This window comes from Mobula birostris, chromosome 5 (assembly GCF_030028105.1).
Source record: "Mobula birostris isolate sMobBir1 chromosome 5, sMobBir1.hap1, whole genome shotgun sequence".
Lineage (NCBI taxonomy): Eukaryota > Metazoa > Chordata > Chondrichthyes > Myliobatiformes > Myliobatidae > Mobula > Mobula birostris.
Window position 1 is genome coordinate 182,455,936 of NC_092374.1, and position 18,738 is coordinate 182,474,673.

Sequence of the window (18,738 nt, forward strand, 5' to 3'; positions counted from 1 at the left end):
TCTGTACCCTCTCCAACGTCAGCACATCCTTTCTTAAATAACGAGACCAAAACTGCCCACAGTACTCCAAGTGAAGTCTCACCAGCGCCTTATAGAGCCTTAACATCACATCCCTGCTCCTATACTCTATTCCTCTAGAAATGAATGCTAACATTGCATCGCCTTCTTCACTACCGACTCAACCTGGAGGTTAACTTGAAGGGTATGCTGTACGAGGACTCCCAAGTCCCGTTGCATCTCAGAACTTTGAATCCTTTCCCCATTTAAATAATAGTCTGTCCATTTATTACTTCTGCCAAAGTGCATAACCATACACTTTCCAACATTGTACTTCATTTGCCACTTCTTTGCCCATTCTTCCAATCTATCCAAGTCTCTCTGCAGACTCTCCGTTTCCTCAGCACTACCAGCTCCTCCACCTATCTTCGTATCTTCAGCAAACTTAGCCACAAAGTGATCTATTCCATAATCCAAATCGTTGATGTACAATGTAAAAAGAAGCGGACCCAACACGGACCCCTGTGGAACATCACTGGTAACCGGCAGCCAACCAGAATAGGATCCCTTTATTCCCACTCTCTGTTTCCTGCCAATCAGCCAACGCTCTATCCAAGTATGTAACTTTCCCGTAATTCCAAGGGCTCTTATCTTGTTAAGTAGCCTCATGTGTGGCACCTTGTCAAAGGCCTTCTGAAAATCCAAATATACAACATCCACTGCATCTCCCTTGTCTAGCCTACTGGTAATTTCCTCAAAAAGTTGTAATAGGTTTGTCAGGCAGGATTTTCCTTTAAGGAATCCATGCTGAGTTCTGCCTATCTTGTCATATGCTTCCAGGTACTCTGTAATCTCATCCTTGACAATCGATTCCAACAACTTCCCATCCACCGATGTCAAGCTAACAGGTGTATAATTTCCTTTTTGCTTCCTTGCCCCCTTCTTAAATAGCGAAGTAACATTTGCAATCTTCCAGTCCTCCGGGACCATGCCAGAATCTATCGACGTTTGAAAGATCATCGCTAATGCTTCCGGAATCTCCACAGCTACTTCCTTCAGAACACGCGGTTGCATACCGTATCGTCCAGGAGATTTATCTACCTTTAGACTATTCAACTTCCTGAGTACTTTCTCTGTCGTAATTGTGACTGCGCACACTTCTCTTCCCTGCCACCCTTGAGTGTCCAGTATACTGCTGATATCTTCCTCAGTGAAGACTGATGCAAAATACTCGTTCAGTTCCTCTGCCATCTCCTTATCTCCAATTACAATTTCTCCAGCATAATTTTCTATCGGTCCTATATCTACTCTCACCTGTCTTTTACGCTTTATATACTTGAAAAAGCTTTCGTATCCTCTTTGATATTATTTGCTAACTTCCTTTCATAGTTAATCTTTTCCCTCTTAATGACCTTCTTAGTTTCCTTTTGTAAGGTTTTAGAAACTTCCCAATCCTCTGTCTTCCCACTAATTTTTGCTTCCTTGTATGCCCTCTCCTTTGCTTTAACTTTGGCTTTGACTTCTCTTGTCAACCACGGTTGTATCCTTTTTCCATTCGAAAATTACTTCTTTTTTGGAATATACCTGTCTTGCACCTTCCTCACTTCTCGCATAAACTCCAGCCACTGCTGCTCTGCCGTCTTTCCCGCCAGTGTCCCTTTCCAGTCAACTTTGGCCAGTTCCTCTCTCATGCCACTGTAATTTCCTTTACTCCACTGAAATACCGACACATCAGATTTCGGCTTCTCTTTTTCAAATTTCACAGTGAACTCAATCATGTTATGATCACTGTTTCCTAAGGGTTCCTTCACCTCAATCTCTCTAATCGCCTCCGCTTCATTACACAATACCCAATCCAGTACAGCCGAACCCTAGTGGGCTCAACAACAAGCTGTTCTAAAAAGCCATCTCGCAGACATTCTACAAATTCTCTCTCTTGAGATCCAGTGCCGACCCGACTTTCCCAATTCACTCTGCTCACTATGTTAGATATATTTCTGATTTCCTCTTCCTCCACTCTGTCATTCCGGTTCCCAACCCCTGCCAAATTAGTTTAAACCCTCCCTAACAGCTCTGTTAAACTTTCCCGCCAGGATATTGGTCCCCCATTACTAACTCACCAGCATATTTTGCAATGGTTCAATATCAACTCTATCCTCCCTTTTATTCTTTATATAACTGAAAAAATCTTTCAGCATCCTGCTTCATAGTATTGGCTAGTTTGCACTCATACTTCAACTTTTCCCTTCTTATAGCTTCTTTAGTTACCTTTTGTTGGATTTTTAAAGTTCACCAATCATCCAACTTCCCACACACTTTTGTTACCTTATATGTCCTTTCCTTGGATATTATGCAGTCCTTAAGTTCCATTGTCAACCACATTTGCCTAGCCCTGCCATTTGAGAACTACTACTTCTGTGGGACATATCTATCCTGCGTCTTGTGAACTATTCCCAGAAACTTCAGCCATCTCTGCTCTGCCACCATCCCCGCCAGTATCCCCTTCCAATCCACCTGAGCAAGCTCATCTCAGACCGACCAATCACTAATTGCGCCACGACTTCGTCCACATTATTCCAAATGCTACGTGCACTTAAATACATTTATAATTCTATGTGGTGCATGATATGTTATTTCTTGCAACGGTTAATTGTATGTCAGCAGCATTTATACAGATTGGGGTTCGAGTGGTCGAAACATCCCAACTTTCGTGATTAGTGGAAGCCAAATCATATCGACCGGAAACATACGAAGTTCAAGAAATACGGCTTTCTCACTACTGAGTTTTGTGACTGTTACAGATAGGCTAACGAGCCGAATATTGAGAGAAGCCCGAGAAAACAGGATTTTCAGAAGAATTTGGTGGAGTGTGTCAAATATAGTACACCATGAAATGTACAAGTAAAGTCTCAATTAATCAGAAGTTGTTAAACATGAAAGACTGTTAAAATAGTACAGAATAATCGGCAGTTATTCAACAACAATAATGCAATTTAGACCATAAGATATAGAAGCAGAATTAAGCCATTTGTCCCATTGAGTCTGCTCAACCATTTCATCGTAGCTCATTTATTCACGGAGCAGGGATCCAATTGCAGACACAGTACTGTGCACCCAGTGATATTAATTGAGTAACAAATCCCGAGGTGCAAACAAAGTCGGCGTCAAAGTTCAGGCAAAGATCAAAACATCCAAAACCAGAATTAGGAAACAGGCAGAGTCGATATTCAGACAGACAGAGTACAGATACAAATGCTGGAAAGGCTCAGGAAAACTCATTGGCACAATCTGAAAACACAGGACTGAAATACACTGAGCAATAAATAGACAGGCAGATGATAGGTGGAGCACAATGAGACACAGGTGGCAGCCATACCAGTAATAATGAGAAACAGATGAGAGACGGAATACTCAGTAATACAGGGGCCGGAGTAGAGCAGGAGCGGGGACAAAAGCACATGGCAATACAAAACCACAGACTGACAGCTAGGGGGCAACAAACAAAAAGATAGAGTTCAACTGGAGGTACTGACACTGGTGCAGAATGCTATTACATTTGCCATCCTCGTTACTAACTCAAACTGCAAGATGGCCTTCAGGAAATCCTGCACTGCGATTCCCAAGAGCCTTTGTGTTTCCGATTTTGTATTTAATCCCGTTTAGAAAATATAATATGCCTACATTACTTCTGCCAAAATATAAGCCCATACATTTCCCTGCACTGTACTTTATCTTCCATTTCTTTGCCCATTTTCTGAATGTGTCCAAGTTCTTCTGCAAGCTCCCTGCTTCCTCAGCACTACACGTACCTCCATCTATCCTTGTACCATCTGTAAACCTGGCCATCAATTCCATCATCCAAATCATTAACATATAACATGAAAAGCGAAGTACTCAACAGTGACCCCTGTGGAACACCTCTGGTCACGTACAACCAACTAGAACACATAGGTCCACTTTATTCCCACATTTTGCTTTCTGCCAGTCAGGCAATCTTATCCGACATGGCGCTGCCAATATACGGAGACAATTTAGCGGGCAACTCACAAAATTACTACATATTCATTTTCTGAAATGTTTCGCTGCAGTCTGCAGTCTGTAAGTTCCCTTCAAGAAACGCACTTTTGAAATTCTACAAAGCAGGTTTTCAGTACTATTTGTTTCCTTGCTTATTGTTTCGTTATTTTTATTTGCACAGTTTGTCTCCCTTTGCGCACTTAATGCTTGTCGATCTTCGTTTCTGTATAGTTTTTTTCATAAACTCTATCGCATTTCGTTATTTTCCTGTAGTGGCCTGCAAGAAAATGAAACTCAATGTAGCATATGATGGCATATAAATACTTCAAAAATAAATTTACTTTGACTTTCTGTTCATGCTAATATTTCCCTGTAATGCCATAAGCTCTTTTTCTTGTTGGCAGCCTTATCTGCAGTATCCAGTCAAAAGTTTTCCGAAAATCTAAGTTAAAAAACGTCCACGGACTCTCCTTTGTCTGCCTTGCCTGTTACTTCCTCTAGGATTTCAACAGACTTTTCAGGCAAAATTTGCTCTGAAGGAAACCATGCTGATTTCAGCATGATATATCACGTGCTCAAGTACCCCTGAACATTATTAACAATGTACTCTATCATCCTGCCGACAACTGAAATCTGGCTAACACACCGATAATTCCTTACTCACTCTTCCTTCAGTTAGTCCTGACGAAGGGTCTCGGCCTGAAACGTCGACTGCACCTCTTCCTACAGATGCTGCCTGGCCTGCTGCGTTCACCAGCAACTTTGATGTGTGTTACACCGATAATTCCATGGCTTTTACTCTCTCCCTTCTTAAAATCTGAAGTGACATTAGCGATGCAAATCTTCCAGAGCCTAGAGTTTCGTGAAAACCCACTATTAATATCTCTGCAATAGCTTCAGCTACGCTCTTCAGAACCCTGGGGTGTAATCCAACTGATGAAGTTCACTTATCTACCTTCGGACTTTTCAACTTCCCAAGCACTTCCTGCCCACATTTCTGCCATCTAACAATCTCAAATTTCAGATACGCGGCTGGTGTCTTTCACAGTAAAGATTGACACTGTCCATGACGCACAACGCGGTGCACCCGCCGCAGATGGGGTTCCAGCGGGGTATTTGTTTGTTCCACAGCAATAAGATCCAAAGTTCTCCTCTGTGGTCACGCTTCCAGTTTCTCAGGGCATCCTGGGGTGAGGATAACTCTGGAGTTTAGTTGAAGACACTTTTGGTTGCCAGAGATGACGAGGGATATCCAATCATTTGTGGACGCCTTTTATAATTGTGCTCAACACAAATCTTCTAATCAGCCCCCTGTTGGGCTTCTGCGCTCTCTACCCACACTGACCCAGGTCTCACATTTCTATGGATTTCATTACCAGTCTGCCAGCTTCACAAGGTACCACCATTATTGTGGTGGTGGCAGACAGTTTTACTAAAGCTGCTCACTTCATGGTCTTACCTAAATTTTCGTCTGCCTGGGAAATTGCTGATATTTTACCACAGAATATTGTAAAGATTCATGGCAATCTAGTTGCCATTGTGTCTGATCATGACCCCAGTTTGCCCGCCGTTTCTGAAGGGCATTCTGGTCTCTGTCGGGCTCTCCTATCAGTCTCTATTCAGGTTTTCACCCCCAGTCCAACGGTCAGACGGAACAGATTAATCAGGACCTCGAGAAATACCTTCGCTTCATTGCGTTCTCCCAAATATCCTGCTGGGGCCATTTCTTGATCTGGTCAAACTGGCACATAACACACTGCAGTGATCCTCTAGTGGGTTATCCCTATTTGAATGCCAATTTGGGTTGTAGCCGCCACTTCTCTCCAGACAGGAAGTGGAGGCTGAGGATCCAACTGCCGGAAAGTTTGTTTTTCGATGCAGGAGATAGTAGTCATAGTCATAGTCGTAGTCATAGTCATACTTTATTGATCCTGAGGGAAATAGGTTTTCGTTACAATTGCACCATAAATAATTAAATAGTAATATATAAATTATGCCAGGAAATAAGTCCAGAACCAGCCTAGTGGCTCAGGATGTCTGACCCTCCAAGGGAGGAACTGTAAAGTTTGAAGACCACAGGCAGGAATGACTTCCTATGACGCTCAGTGTTGCATCTCGGTGGAATGAGTCTCTGGCTGAATGTACTCCTGTGGCCAACCAATCCATTATGTAGTGGATGGGAGACAATGTCCAAGATGGCATGCAACTTGGACAGCATCATCTTTTCCGACACCACCGTCAGAGAGTCCAGTTCCATCCCCACAACATCACTGGCCTTACGAATGAGTTTGTTGATTCTGCTGGTGTCTGCTACCCTCGGCCTGCTTCCCCAGCACACAACAGCAAACATGATAGCACTGGCCACCACAGACTCGTAGAACATCCTCAGCATCGTCTGAGAGATGTTAAAGGAACTCAGTCTCCTCAGGAAATAGAGACGGCTCTGATCCTTCTTGCAGACAGCCTCAGTGTTCTTTCACCAGTCCAGTTTATTGTCAATTCGTATCCCCAGGTATGTGTAACCCTCCACCATGTCCACGCTGACCCCCTGGATGGAAACAGGGGTCACCGGTGCCTTAGCCCTCCTCAGGTCTACCACCAGCTGCAAAGTCCTTTTCACATTAAGCTGCAGATAATTCTGCTCACACCATGTGACAAAGTTTCCTACCGTAGCCCTGTACTCAGCATCATCTCCCTTGCTGATGCATCCAACTATGGCAGAGTCATCAGAAAACTTCTGAAGATGACAAGACTCTGTGCAGTAGTTGAAGTTCGAGGTGTAAATGGTGAAGAGAAAGGGAGTCAAGACAGTCCCTTGTGGAGCCCCAGTGCTGCTGATCACTCTGTCATGCAGAATGATCATGCAGAATGGTTCGGACAGCCTTGAAGCATATCTCAACCCGTCAGGAGAGGTAAGCCAACAGGAGGGGGAGATTCCTTTCATTTCAGGCCTGGAGAGAGGGTTTGGTTCTCAGCTACGGGCTTGCCTTTGCGAGTAGAGTCCAGAAAATTGGCTTCGAGATTTGTTGGGCTGTCATGTGCCATTTGCTTCAGCCTAGGTCAATGAGAGGAGATCCCAATTTTCATGATGCCAAGTTGAAACTGATTATGGATCGTCAGCAAGGCTTTGTCAAGGGCAGGTCATGCCTTACTAACCTGCTTGAATTTTTTGACGATGTAAAAAACGCATTAATGAAGGTAGAGCAGTAGATGTGGTGTATATGGATTTCAGTAAGGCATTTGGTAAGTTTCCCCATGCGAGGCTCATTCAGAAAGTATTGAGGCACAGGATCTACAGAGAACTTGTTTTGTGGATTCAGAATTGTCTTGAGCACAGAAGACAAAGGCTGTATGTAGATGGTTCGTATTCTGCATGGAGGACGGTGACCAGTGGTGTTCCATGGGGATCTGTTCTGGGACCCGTCCTCTTTGTGATTTTTATAAGTGACCTGAATGAGGACGTAGAAGGGTGTATTAGCAAGTTTGCTGTTAATAGAAAGTTTGGGGTTGTGGATAATCTGGAGGGTTGTCAGAAGTTACAGCACGACATTGGTATGATGCAGAACTAGGTGGAGAAATAGCAAATGGAGTTCAACCCAGGTAAGTGTGAAGTGGTTCATTTTGGTAGCTCAAATTTGAAGACGGGATATAATTTTAGTAGTAAAATTCTTGGCAGTGTGGAGGATCAGCGAGATTTTGGGGCCCGTGTCCATAGGACACTCAAAGCTACTGCATAGGCTGACAGTTTTGTTAAGAAGGGGTATGATGTGTTGGCCTTCATCAACCGTGGGATTGAGTTCAAGAGCCATGAGGTAATGTTACAGCTATGTAAGACCTTAGTTAGACCCCACTTGGAGTATTGTGTTCAGCTCTGGTCACCTATTACAGGAAGGATGTGGATGCTTATAGAGAGTGCAGAGGAGATTTACAAAGATGTTGCCTGGACTTCCCGAGCAGCCCTAGATTTTGGTTCCCCTCCAGTTTAGGTGCAACCTTCCCTCTTGTAGAAGTTACCTCTGCTCCATAAGAGGTCACAATGATCAAAGAGCCTGAAACACTGTCCCCTGCACCAGTTCCTCTGCCACTTACTTCTCTGTACTATCATCTTATTCCTGCACTGCCCAGCACGTGGGACCACAGTAAATAATCCAGAGATTGCTTACTACCTTTGAGGTCCTGCTCTTCAACTTCTTTTCTAATTCCCTATACTCACTGTGCAAGAATTCATCCCATTTGCAGCACGACACCGGGCTGCCCATCCGCCCCCTTGAAATACTCTTCTGCCGCTCTGTGACATCATGGACCCTAGCTCTTGGGAGGCAACATATCATGCTTGCGTCTCTTTCTCGGACACAGATTATCCTGTCCAACCCCAATAATCGAGTCTCATATCACTATCGTTCTGCCTGACTGTTCCCTTCCCTGCCTAGCCTCAGATCCGGCCATGGTGCTACTGTATTAGCTATTGCTGCTGTGCCCTGATAGGCCAGCTCCAGCTCTATCCAAAGGGGTATACTGGTTGAGGTGATTGGTCACAGGGATACCTTGCACTGACTGTTTACACCTCTCCTCTTCATGGTCAACCATCTGCTATCTGAAGCATGCATTCTGTGTGAGCACACCAGTAAAAGTTTCACTTATGAAGTTTTCAGCCTCCTGGACTTTTTTGAGTGCATCCAGTGTCTTGATTTGGACAGTTAGGAGCTGACGTTCAGTGAACTTCCCACTGATGTAGTCATTAGGGAGTCTGTTTGGTAACCTGAAATCCCACATCTAACAGAAGGTGCCTTAACTGCCATCTTGCCTGCACTGAATTAAGAACTAAGGATTTCCAGAGAACAAAAGGTTTACCTGTTCTTTTAAAAACGAAACAACAGGAATTCTGCAGATGCTGGAAATTCAAGCAACACACATCAAAGTTGCTGGTGAACGCAGCAGGCCAGGCAGCATCTCTAGGAAGAGGTACAGTCGACGTTTCAGGCCGAGACCCTTCGAAACGTCGACTGTACCTCTTCCTAGAGATGCTGCCTGGCCTGCTGCGTTCACCAGCAACTTTGATGTGTGTTGCTTTACCTGTTCTTACCTGTCCCTTCTGTCTAAAATCTTTGAATTTTTCTCTCAGCTAGGTTTCTTACTCAGTCTCCTCCTGCCCAGCTTGTTATACCTTTGGCTCCAATTTCTCAAGCCTAAGTTCCACAATTAAAAACAAATTCTAAGAAAAGATGACTTAGCACCTTTAGCCACCGCCTGTTCCCCACCATGTGTAACTTCCGGGTGAGCCTGCAGGTGGCAGTGTTCCCCTTCTGCTATTCTTCCCTTCAGGTAATTGATTTTGCTGCTCCGAAAGGTGTTCTCCACATCCAGTTCACTTTATAGTCATTCAACCATATACATACTAACAGCCAAAAAAAACGTTCCATCGGACCAAGGTGCACAACACCGTACATATAGCTCTCACACAATATACGTAAAGTAATGTTACCAATAGTAAATTAAAAAATAATAAAGTGTATTTACGATACAAGTTAAAAATTAAATAGAATAACGCTACCAGCCCTTCATGCGTGATGAAAGCTGTGTGGTGTCAGGGGATTCAGTAATCTTACTACCTGGGGTACGAAGCTACTTCCCCGCCTAACAGTTCTTGTCCTAACGCTACGGTACCTTCTGTCTGAGTAGATGGTCAAAGAGACTATTGGACGGATGGGACCGATTATCGACAATATTAAGGACCTTGCGTATGTAGTGCTCCTGGTGAATATCGGTGATAGGTGGAAGAGAGACTCGATGATGTTCTCAGCAGACCTCACAAACTTTTTCAGGGACTTGCAGTCAGATGCCTTAACATTCCCACGCCGAACAGTGATGCAGCTGGTCAGGACACTTGACAGTGCTCCTGTAAAAATCTGATAGAATAGGGGCGAGGGAGCCTCACTCTTCTCAATCCCCTCAAGAAAAGGCACTGCAGTGCTTCTTGACCAAAGAGGTGGTGGTTGAGGGACTAGTTGAGATCGTCCGTTATGTACACTCCCAGAAACCTGGTGCTCCTAACTCTCCACGGAGGGGCCGTTATGTGCAGTGAAAAGTGGTCAGCCTGCATCCCGTGAAGTCCACGATTGCTGGCAAACGTGCAGTCTCTGGTGAATAAAATCGATGATCTCTTTTGTTTCACGGAATTCTGGTTAACCCCTTCCGTACCGCATGCAGAGATTCAGATCGGCGTTTTAATAAACACCGTCAGAATAGAGCTATAGAGTCTCTCAAAAGCAGAGGTGCAGGACTATGCCTCATGATCGACTGCTTCTGGTGCACAAATATATCAGTGCTGTCCCAATTCTGCTCAGCACACTTGGAATACCTCGCAGTTAAGTGCCGTGCATTTTACCTACTACGGTTGATTTCCGTGATCATTTTGGTAGCTGTATACATTCCACCACAGGCCTTACCAATCAAGCTTTAGATAATCTGAGCAAAGGGGTCAACATGCACGAAACAGCGACCGTAACGCCTTCACCATCGTTTTGGGTGATTTTGACCGGGCCCGTTTAAAAAAAAAACACGAAACAATTACCATCAGCAGATCACTTGCAATACCAGAGGAAACAACACACTGGACCATTGCTACACCACCATCAAGAATGCCTACCGTGCTATTCCACGCCCTCGCTTCGGGAACTCTGATCCCCTGGCTGTAATTCTACTCCCTGTGTATAGGCAGAGACTGAAAACTTCAGCAGCAGCAGTGAGGGCCAAAAAGCTATGGACAAGGGAAGCTCAGGCGCGCCTACAGGACTGCTTTGAATCGGTGAACTGGGTTGTATTCAGGGATTCATCTTCGAACCTGGATGAATATGCTGCAGTTGTTACCGACTGCATTGAAACCTGTGTGGATAAGTGTGTGCCCACAAAGCCTTGCTGTACATTTCCAAACCAAAAGCCGTGGAAGTACCAGGAGGATCGTCTGCTGAAAGCTAGATCTGTGGCATTCAAGTCTGGCGAACCAGGTCTGTACCAGAAATCCAGGTAGGATTTGCGGAGGGCTATTTCAAGAGCGAAGAGAAAATTTCGAACGAGGTTGGAGGCGACATCGGATGTACGACAACTCTGGCAGGGGTTGCAAGACATTACTTCTTACAAACCGAAACCCAATAGGATGAATAGCAGCGATGTTTCACTACCAGACAAACTCAACGGCTTCTAAGCCGCTTTGAAAGGGAGAATATAATTACAGTTTTAAAGGTCTCTGCTGTACCCGGTGACCCTGTGATGTCTGTCTCGGAAGCTGATGTTAAGCTGCCTTTAAAGAGGGTGAAACCTAAGAAGGCGGAAGGCCCCGGCGGAGTACCTGTTAAGCCTCTGAAAAACTGTGCCAACCAACTGGCGGGATCATTCAAGAGCATTTTCAACCTCTCACTGCTAGATTCGGAAGTTCCCGCTTGCTTCAAAAAGGCAACAATTATACCAGTGCCTAAGAAGAATAATGTGAGCTGCCTATAGCCTGGTAGCACTCACATCTATAGTGATGAAATGCTTTGAGACGTTGGTCGTGACTAGACTGAACTCCTGCCTCAGCAAAGACCTGGGCCCATTGCAATTTGCCTATCGTCACAATCGGTCAATGCCAGACGCAATCTCAAAGGCTCTTCACTCGGCCTTAGACCACCTGGACAATACAAATGCCTACGGTATGTCAGGATGCTGTTCATCGACTTTAGCTCAGCATTTATCACCGTCATTCCCACAATCCTGATTGAGAAGTTACAGATCTTGGCCCTCTGAACCCCCTGCCCCCACTCTCTGCAATTGCATCCTCAACTTCCTAACCAGAAGACCACAATCTGTGCTGATTGGTGATATTATCTCCTCCTCGCTGATGATCAACACTGGTGCACCTCAGGGGTGTAAGTTTAGCCCACCGTTCTACTCTCCCTATACCCATGACTGTGTGGCTCGGCATAGCTCAAATACCATCTATAAATTTGCTGATCAGGCAACCATTGTTGGTAGAATCTCAGATGGAAACGAGAGGGCGACCAGGGGCGAGATACACCAACAAGTGGAGTGGTGTCGCAGCAACAACCTTGCACTCAACGTCAGTAAGACGAAAGAGCTGATTGTGGACGTATGGAAGGGTAAGACAAAGGAACACATTCCAATCCGCATGGAGAGATGAGAAGTGGAGAGAGTGAGCAGTTTCAGGTTCCTGAGTGTCAAGATCTCTGAGGACCTAACCTGGTCCCAATATATCGATGCAGTTATAAAGAAGGCAAGAGAACAACTATACTTCTTTGGGAGTTTGAAGGGATTTGGAATATCAACAAAAACACTTAAAAACTTCTATAGATGTACCGTGGAGAGCATTCTGATAGGCTGCATCACTGTCTGGTATGGGGAGGAGCTACTGCACAGGACCAAAAGAAGCTGCAGAGAGTCGTAAATTTTGTCGGCTTCACCTTGGGTACTAGCCTATAAAGTACATAGGACATCTTCAAGGAGCGGTGTCTCATAAAGGCAGCGTCCATTATTAAGGACCCCAGTACCCAGGGCATGCCCTTTTCTCACTTTTACCATCAAGTAGGAGGTACAGAAGCCTGAAAGCCCACACTCAGCGATTCAGGAACAACTCTTTACCCCCTTACCATCCGATTCTTAAATAGACATTAAATATACCTCTACCTCACTTTTTTAATATATATTATTTCTGTTTTTACAGGATTTTTAATCTATTTGATATATATTTACTGTAATTAATTTACTTATTTATTTGTTACTATTATTATTATTTTCCTTCCTCTTCTATATTATATATTGCATTGAACTGCTGCTGCTCAGTTAACAAATTTCACGACACATGGAGAGGGTTATAAGAAGATTGCAAAGCGTTCTCAGGTAGCCGTTTCCTCAGTTCGTAATGTAATTAAGAAATGGCAGTTAACAGGAACGGTGGAGGTCAAGTTGAAGACCAGAAGTCCAAGAAAACTTTCCAAGAGAACTGCTCGTAGGATTGTTAGAAAGGCAAATCAAAACCCCCGTTTTACTGCAAAAGACCTTCAGGAAGATTTAGCAGTCTCTGGAGAGGTGGTGCACTGTTCTACTGTGCAGCGACACCTGCACAAATATGACCTTCATGGAAGAGTCATCAGAAGAAAACCTTTCCTGCGTCCTCACCACAAAATTCAGCGTCAGAAGTTTTCAAAGGAAGATCTAAAAAAGCCTGATGCATTTTGGAAACAAGTCCTGTGGATGGATAAAGTTAAAATAGAAATTTTTGGCCGCAATGATCAAAGGTATGTTTGGAGAAAAAAGGGTGCAGAATTTCGTGAAAAGAACACCTCTCCAACTGTTAAGCACGGGGGTGGATCGACCATGCTTCGGGCTTGTGTTGCAGCCAGTGGCACAGGGAATATTTCACTGGTAGAGGGAAGAAAGAATTCAATTAAATACCAGAATATTCTGGAAGCAAACATCATGCTGGCGATGATGTCTAATAGTCAAACGAGAATTGACTGGAAACCTGAAATATGCTCTAAAGAGAATGAATTGCAGGGAGTAATAAATTGATCACATGGCCTTCCTGGAGTATCTCACTTCGCCTGTGAAACACAACTGTACATCTCGACGCGCTGGTAATGTATGGTTTGTGCAAGAACGATTAAAAGAAAATGTTTAACATATCTCGACTAACTGTCCAGTACATATTTCTTTTTGTTCGAGAAGCTGATAAAAGTGAAAGAGTGTTTAGTAAAGAAAACAATAACATTTTCTTTTCCTTGAAAAAAATACGATTAGGTCACAACAAATCCTTATGTTAATATAATGTGTTGATATGTTAGTGATTACGCAAGCTGATTGTAACACCTGGGATCATTCTCGCGTATAAACGAGCATTTTCATTCCAAACTGCTAGTCTGCTTGCAGTTCAATCCCAAACAGGGGGTAACAGACTAAATAAAATGGAACATCAAACAATTGCGCTGATAGAAGAAATTTAATATCTCATTCTTGCTATGATTGGAGTGCCTGGTAAGTTAATATGAGTTCTTATTGTTTGGTAAAGTCAATGTTTCTGCTTGCCAAAAATTGACAATGATCTACCTGATATTCAGCCGCTAACTGATTAATGATCTGTATAACCATATAACTATATAACAATTACAGCACGGAAACAGGCCATCTCGGCCCTTCTAGTCCGTGCCGAACGCTTACTCTCACCTAGTCCCATCTACCTGCACTCAGCCCGTAACCTTCCATTCCTTTCCTGTCCATATACCTATCCAATTTTTTCAATGACAAAATCGAACCTGCCTCAACCACTTCTACTGGAAGCTTGTTCCACACAGCTACCAATCTCTGAGTAAAGACGATCCCCCTCATATTACCCCTAAACTTTTGACCCTTAACTCTCAACTCATGTCCTCTTGTTTGAATCTCCCCTGCCCTCAATGGAAAAAGCCTATCCACATCAACTCTATCTATCCCCCTCATAATTTTAAATACCTCCATCAAGTCTCCCCTCAACCTCCTACACTCTGAAAAATAAAGACCTTTCTTGTTCAACCTTTCTCTATAACTTTGGTGCTGAAACCCCGGTTACATTCTAGTAATTTTCCGCTGTACTCTCTCTATTTTGTTGATATTTTTCCTATAATTCGGTGACCAAAACTGTACACAATACTCCAAATTTGGCCTCACCAATGCGTTGTACAATTTCAACATTACATCACAACTCCTATACACAATGCTCTGATTTATAAAGGCCAGCATACCAAAAGCTTTCTTTACCATCCTATCCACATGAGATTCCACCTTCATGGAACTATGCACCATTATTCCTAGATCCCTCTGTTCTACTGCATTCCTCAATGCCCTACCGTTTACCATGTATGTTCTATTTTGATTAGCTCTACCGAAAAGTAGCACCTCACACTTATCAGCATTAAACTCCACCTGCCATCTTTCAGCCCACTCTTCTAACTGGCCTAAATCTCTCTGCAAGCTTTGAAAACCTACTTCATTGTCCACAACGCCACCTATCTTAGTATCATCTGCCTACTTACTAATCCAATTTACCACCCCATCATCCAGATCATTAATGTTTCAGCATATCGGTTATCATTGTGAGGAATGCCATTAACTACTTCCTATTTCGCTTCACAGCAATATATGTATATCAACCTGAAAGGCCTAGAAGCAATTTCTTCGTTTCTTAAATTCATCTTCCTCTTTAAAACTTATTAAGTCCCCGTTTTTTTGCCGTTAGTTTTTGTCGTATTCAATGCTGAGTTGCGACCACGGAATTCATCTCCATTGCAAATTACAGTTAATTAAAGGATTACTTCATGCATGGAGTGATTATAAACAATCTTCAAGACTGGGCAGCAATACCCGTGTTACGTTGGTGAATATAAACTAAGTATTCTTCTCTCCTTCCCTTCGCGTGCATATGGTTCATCTGTGTCTCACACTTACTGTATTCTGCTTGAACTAGTTTAACATTATAACGCTTCTTTCCTCTGCTTCTGGGCACGGGGACAAGATTTTTCTCTATCTTCCTGAAATCGTATCTTTCTCCGGATTACCTCTCTCCTCCCTTCATTTTAAATCTCCGCAACATTGACTTGACCCATTCCCAAACTGACGACAGCGCAGTTATTAGTTATGCTGGGCTACTATTCATAGTTCTAGCTGTTTATTACATCCAACAATTGAAAGGGGTGTTCGCTTCCGCGCCTGACAGTTATTTATTAGTGAAATAGGCTTGCAGTATTTAGAAATAACACGACACGTTGGAGGTTTCCACAACCAGGAAAATGGAGTATCGTCGTGTATTTCAGACGTTTGGAAGGATTTCGAAAGCTGGTCTTTTCCCTTCAATCCCGACTCGACAATGAACTTCTATCCTTGGTATCGGTTTATAATAAAAGTTTATTCCCTTATGTTGCCAGAAGACCATTTGCGGTGGTGACTTCCACTTTCAGGAGAATATTGAACAAGCAACATGTATGTGGCAACACCACTGCATTCTGCATTTTAACTGAAACATAACACCAACTTAGACGTCGCATGTTTCGATTACTATGCTATTTGATAATGGCTCAAATGTTCTCGTGAGTTGAAGTGCAAGGAGCAGAGAGGATTCTTAATATTCTTCTCTTATTGAGGAGAGGAGGAGGGGAGGCGAAGATGGTGGCGCGACGCAGTGTGCGCGGCCGCTCCAAAATTATATCGGTATTTTTTAATTAGGTACCGTGCACTATCCTGATTTAATGGAGACAGACGTGAGAATCACGGAGGAACATCTGGAGAAACTGCTGAAATGCCTGCTTCGCTGCCGCTGCTACTGTGCGATCGAGAATCTCCGAAGGGGAAGGCCCCAAATCCTCGGCTTTGCCTATTGCCTATTGCCTTTTGCCGGAGCCGGGGTCGAAGCGCTCGGCAGAGATGGTGCTCGGTGCTCGGTGTCGGAGGGCTGGTCGGAGGCTCGAAGTTTTCGGACGGACTCAAGAGTCGGCTGTGGTCGGGTCCTTCCAGGGTGCTGCATCGGCAAGTTTGCAGCGCTGGAGGTTCATGGCAGGGAGAGTTTCTCCCTTCTACCGTCTACGTGAGATGATGAGACTTTCGAGAGACTTAGAGAGTTTTTTTTACCATGCACATGGTCTGTTCTTTATCAAATTACGGTATGGCTTTGGACTGTTGTAATATATGTTATAATTTATGTGGTTTTTGTCAGTGTTTTAGTCTTGGATTGTCTTGTGTTTCTGTGGTATCATACTGGAGGAACATTGTATCATTTCTTAATCCATGCATTACTAAATGGCATTAAAAGAGGACTGCACGCCCTCATAATCAAATCTAATCTAATCTATTGTGACCAACCTGCTTTTTCTTGGTCCTCCTGCTTCCACTCTTCATTCCCCTTCTACTCTCTCTTCAATTGCTGCAAAGCAGTTGTCTAAGCCTTAGTGGTCAGGGTGCTGGGATATTTAGAACATAGAAACATAGAAAACCTACAGCAAAGTACAGGCCCTTCGGCCCACAAATTTGTGCCGAACATGTCCTTACCCTAGAACGACCTAGGGTTACCCATAGCCCTCTATTTTTCTAAGCTCCATGTAACTATCCAGGAGTCTTTTAAAAGACCCAATCGTTTCCACCTCCACCACCACCGCCGACAGCCCATTCCACGCACTCACCACTCTCTGCATAAAAAACTTACCCCTGACATCTCCTCTGTACCTACTTCCAAGCACCTTAAAACTATGCCTTCTCGTGCTAGCCATTTCAGCCCCAGGAAAAAACCTCTGACTATCCAGACGATCAATGCTTCTCATTATCTTGTACACCTTTCAGAACGTAATAAAGGACAGTGAGATACCGGATGCCAAATCACAAAACAAGAGAGAAATAAAACCATAAGACCATAAGACATAGAGGCAGAATTAAGCCATTTGGCCCATCGAGTCTGCTCTGCCATTCATTCACGGCTGATCCTTTTCCCCTTCCTCAGCCCCACTCACCTGCCTTCTCCCCGTAACCTTTGATGCCTTGTTCAATCAAGAACCTATCAAGCTCTGCCGTGAATACATCTAACGACCTGGCCTCTACAGCTGCCGGAGGTAATAAATCCACAAATCCACCACCCTCTGGCTAGAGAAATTTCTCCGGACCTGTGTTTCAAATGGATGCTCCTCTATTGTGAGGCTGTGCCCTCTTGCCCTAGATGCCCCCACCATGGGAAATATTTTTCCACATCTTTCCTGTCTAGGCCTTTCAAAATTCGAGGGGTTAAAATGAGATCCCTCTATCCTTCTAAACTCCAGCGAGTACAACTCCAAAGCTATCAAGCGTTCCTCGTATGTTAACCCTTTAATTCCCAGAATCATCCTTGTGAACCTCCTCTGAACTGTCTCCAATGCCAGCAGATCATTTCTTTATGAGGAGCCCAAAACTGTTTACAATACTCAAGATGAGGCCTCACAAGTGCCTTATAAAGCCGCAGCATCACATCGCTTCCTTTGTATTCTAGACCTCTTGAAATGCCTTTTCTATTTCCTTTTGTAATCTGTGGTCCATATCTCAGCTACTGTTGGGAGGCCTGTATATAGCTGCCATCACGATCCTTTTACCCTTGTACTTTCTTAGCTCAACCAACAAGGATTCAACATCTTCCAATCCTATATTAAATCGGCCCGAAGCGTCGACTGTGTTTCTTCCTGTGGATGCTGTCTGGTCTGCTGCATTCCGCTGGTATTTTGTGTGTGTTGCTTAAGTTTCCAGCATCTGCAGATATCCTGGTGTTTGCATCAAATCTTTCTACCGACTTGCTGCCATTCTTTACCAGCAGAGCCATGCCGCCCCCGCTGTCGACCTTCTTATCCCTCCAATACAACGTGTAACCTTGGATGTTTAGCTCCCAACTACAACCGTCCTTCAGCCACGATTCAGTGATTGCCACAACATCATAACTGACCGTATGGAATAGTGCATTAATCATGTGACCTTATTTCTTATACTCCGTGCATTGAGATATAACACATTGGATACTTATTTGCTACCTTTTTTGATTCTGCAGTGGCATGTAAAGGTTTGGGCACCCCTGGTCAAAATTTCTGTTACTGTGAATAGTTAAGTGATAGAAGATGAACTGATCTCCAAAAGTCATAAAGATGAAGCATTCTTTTCAACATTTTAAGCAAGATTAGTGTATTATTTTGTTTTGTACAA